The sequence below is a fragment of the Lissotriton vulgaris genome, chromosome 8 (genome assembly GCF_964263255.1).
Source record: "Lissotriton vulgaris chromosome 8, aLisVul1.2, whole genome shotgun sequence".
NCBI classification, from domain to species: domain Eukaryota; kingdom Metazoa; phylum Chordata; class Amphibia; order Caudata; family Salamandridae; genus Lissotriton; species Lissotriton vulgaris.
Genome location: NC_141696.1, coordinates 967,613,991 through 967,618,703, shown reverse-complemented (window position 1 = coordinate 967,618,703; position 4,713 = coordinate 967,613,991).

Here is a 4,713-nt window from a genome sequence, read left to right as displayed (position 1 = left end):
TGTTCCTTTCATTTTTTAGGAGTATGCAGTGGTTCGTGGGACCACTGCCTACTCTTAAGAAATGCTTTTACAAACATTCACAAAGAGGAGGGGTCCCTTAGGGACCCCTTCCCATTTGCACATAGGTGACCACCTATTTGAAGTAGGTGGTAAAATGTGAATGTTTTGCAAGTGCATTTCGGTCGCAAAACATTCCTACATATGGATGTGAATTGGTATTAGGAAGGGACGCCCTAAACGCTTGCCAGGGTGTTGTGACTGAATACCTCCATGTGGGGCCGGACATCCATTACAGCTCCTGTGTGATTCCTCCGGCCCACTCCGTGGCTGCTGGATTTTAAAAATTACCCTCAACCACGCTGCCTACAACCTACTTGGGACTCCAGGCTTCCCCGCCATTCCCGCTGTGAAAAAACTCCCTCGTGACCTATAATTCCTTTCCTAAGATTCAATTATGAATTCAAACATGGGCGATTCATAGAGTAAACCAAAATCAACTCCATGGACATGTACACATTTCTAGTAGGTTAACTTTGCTTATTTTATTTATTTTATCAAGATTATTATTTTATAATGTTTTATCATTTGAACATATCAAAGGTACATATTTACAACATGATCAAATTTCTTTACAATTTAAAATTGTTTTTTCATGTTAAAACATCTTAAACCCCAGGTAGAGAAACAACACAAACATACCAATCAACTCATACATTCAAATCTTTTGTACTACTTTCATATTTCACTCACAACCGCATATATCTGTACAAGCTGAGACATAATGTTGGTTTCAGTCTCTGTGACCCTTTTTGGACAGCTGCATATAGCAGGATCTAAATGGCCTTAGTCAACGCGTTTCAGTGGCATACGAAGCAGATAAACGCCACTTTCATCAGGACCTGCCAGATAACAGACCAGTGTTCGCTACACCCTGGGGATTCTGTTACCAATTATCCACCAATGAGGTATATACTATCCACACTGTGACATACAGGATGGCAACCGCTCTCCAAAATATTCAATACTGTGTATCAAGGTCACTATAGATGCCAATCGGTTGTCAGTAAAATACTCCTTTAGTGTTTGCTTTCAAGGTGTCATAATGTCATTTTCTTCTCATTAAAAAACCCTTAGGGCATCATCTTGGAATCAAGCAAAAAAGCACGTCTTGCGTAGTGTGTCCAATCAAAACTCATCACATGACGCATACGTTCCCACGGAAAACCTCTATGTTAGAGCAGTCGCCTCCACACACGAGCAGCCAATTCCCTGCTGTTCCCGCCCACTGATACGGCCCCCTGTGGCCCTCGGACCCGACCTCATGGTCATCCAAATTCGACTTGCTCGCACTCTTTTCGTCCTGATGATGATCTCACAATTATGACATTTAAACGCCGTTGATCCTTTACAACCAAAACTCCTTGACTGCATTAATTTAATTGGGAGTTTTGTTTAAATGTAGTCAATGCAATATAATTTTAAATGTCACTAGCACCCCTCACTTCACGCACCTTCACTATATTCTTGTGTGAGCACCAGAACTATCACTTGAGTTATAGAAACTTGATACTCCATTTATGCTGTTAACAAATGTGATGTCATTTCAACCTTGTGTCCCTGCATATATTGTGTAACTAGGCCCATGTGAACTTTTTCCTTACTTACGTGACTAAATGCTTAATTAAATAACTATAGCTCAGGCGACCTGAGGACCTTAGTGGCCTCTAGTATACCATTGTTCCTTTCTAATAAATAATACCCAAGTAGAGCAGAGTCCTACGCCCACTCGAAGGGAAACATGAAGCGTAGAACAATGTTGTGAGGGAGATTGACTGAAGGTCAGAATCTGGGATTTCTGCCGGTTTAGTTTGAATCCTGTGGATGGCCGGGGTGTCTCTCAGTCTTTTCACCAGAGCCTCCGTGTATAGAGCAAAAGGGAGGGGGGACAAGGGGCACCCTTGGCTTGTGCCCCGTTGTATAAGAAAGGTAGGGGGCGGGAAACCGTTGACCCTCTCCGAAGCTCGGGGCCATATCGACACATCTGACCCATCTGCAGAATTTTTTGCCCAGGCCAAATTTCCTTAGTGTCTTAAAAAGATAGGGCCAGTGAACATGGCCAAAGACCTGCTCGGCATCGATGAAGAGCAGTGCTTCCTTCCGTGACCTATGGATTTTATCTAAGCGGTGCAAAAGACATTTGGTGTTATCGCCGTGCTGGTATGAATCGCTTGATCAGGCTCTATCAGGCCCGGCATGAGTGGGTTCAGGCGTTGCACCAGGTGAACAACTTGGTGTCTATGTACAAGAGTGATATGGGACTATATTACCCACAGAGAGCTGGGCCCTTGCCCATCTTCTGAATAACTGAAATAGCAGCCTCCAACATGGAGTTAGTGATGGAGCTGGAGTCGGCAAAGGAGTTATAGAGACAGATAAGCAGGGGGCTTGCTCATGGAAGAAGACTTTAAAAAAATTGAGCACTAAAACCATTGAGTCCTGGTGATTTCCTCTACTTTAAGCGAGCCATAGCCGAAATCACCTCCTCTATTCGTATGGGTCGTTTCAGAGCATCAGCTTCTACATCCAGAAGTGAGGTAAGGGCGACCTCGCGAAGATAGCTTGAAGGGTTCTCGCTGGGGCCATCAGAAGTCGAGTAAAGGCAACCATAGAAGGCCAATGCTATCTCTGCATTTGAGCGGACCTCAGTAGAGAGCCCAGTGCTTATCGCCTTCATAGCCCCAGAATGGATTTTAATACGGAGGCTATATGCCAGCCTACATCCACATCGGTTACTCCTGAGATAAAATTTGTGCTTAAGGTGTATCATGCCGTATTCTGCCAAGTCAAGGTGTTTAGGAAGGACCTACATTTTTTCAAGTTCTCACCATATTCTGGAGGCACCCGTCCATTTGTGGATGGCCTCGAGTTCTGCGACCGATTTCTCCAAGCGCTGACATTTGTCCTGACGTCTGGCGTTCTCTGCAGTGGAGACTGCCATAATCCAGCTTCCAGGCTTCCCAGACCAATACCAGGGATATCTCCCCAGTGTCGTTAGTGTGGAGATAGTCCATAATGGCCTTTCAGAGAGAATCGAACATAGTGAGGGACTGTAACAGGGGGGGCTCTAAGGCACCAGTGCGAAATCGAGATTGGGTGACATCTAATGGGAGGGACAAGGTGAGGAGGGCATGATTAGAAAGTGACTGAGGGGTAAGGACTGCCTCTGAAACGAGGGCCAATAGGGTTGGAGTTGCAAGAAAATGATCAATGCCTGCATATGTTGTGTGTCCTGCGGAATAAAATGTTTAATCTCACTAGACGTCTCGCGGTCTGCCAACCCCTGCAACCCGGTCACAGAGAAGACCCCTGTTTGGTCGGAACACTGTCCTGAGTGATCCATGTTGGTGTCCATAACCAAGTTCATGTTCCTCCCTACCAGGATAGCAGCATCAGGGCCTTTAAATATTGGTGCCAGGGATCTGGTAATTAAACATTCCTGGCGCTTGTTAGGGACATAAGTGTTTACCATGATAAAATGTAAGGTGCCCAATTTAAGCCAGACTGCTAGATGGCGCCCAGTAACCTCTGTAACTGTGGATAGTATTTTCCTCTTAAACCCTTGTGAAAAGAGAATGGCAACCCCCCCTTTCTTAGTGGGGCATGAAGACCAGAGTTGGCATGGGAACAAGTGGGATTGCATTCTGAGGACATCTTTAGAGAGTAGATGGTTCTCTTGTAGGAGGCATATGTCACTTCCGGATTGTTTTAAAAGTGAGAGAACGGTGGACCATTTAGTGGGATTGTTATGGTCCCTTGCATTGAGGCTGGCGACCTTAAGATCCTGGGAAAAAAGGTAGGGAAGAGGAAAGCTGTGAAAAATCACTTACCACATTGACACGACACACAGCGAAGAGACATCCCCAGCATAGGTAAACCCAAAAGGCATACAGTGAAAAGCCTAAAGTAGACCTCTATACACAGAAGTAAGAACCCATGCAAAATAACCCCTAGAAATCAACTGAAATACCATAAAACTAATAACAAGAAAAGTTCATCATGTGATGGTGCAGTTCGCAGAGCACAGACCAGACGGATGGGGAATTGATCAACCAAGTTCTCTAAGGTAGGAAACCTCCCTGAAGAGGGGGAACTGTGGAGCTGGAGCATGTCTCAAAGATTTCTTATCTCCCGTCTCTGCCATCCTCTTACCCCCCTGCCCCAGGGAACAAGAGTGGCGCAGGAGTCTTCATGGTCACATGGTGCTTTAAGCTTGTCAGCATCTCCCAACTGGATCTTTAGCACCGATTGCCTCTCAAACCGTATAGTTTCTGAATCAGGCTGTGTGCTAGCAGGCAAGCTTTTGGATCGCTACAACTGGAGGCGCTTACGTGCTGAATGACCCCAGGGGCAGGGCTGTCCTTCGTCTGCTGTAGGGTCAGCAATGCCAAGCATGCAGTAAGCCTCTATAAGAGATCAGATTTGGTATAGTTTTATCTCATGTTGAAAGATAATTCAGAAAGGTGGTCCCACAAATACAGTATACTACCATCTCTTAGGTGAGAAGTGATAGGGTAGAAATCTCAACATTTCTGAAGGGTTATGGATGCAAGGCCTTGGCATAACACAGGCTTGTGCCCTCTAAACTGAATGAGTGAGTCTCCCGTGCCTTGGGCAGGATGCTCTCCTTCAGCTGAAAATTGTGAACACAAACCA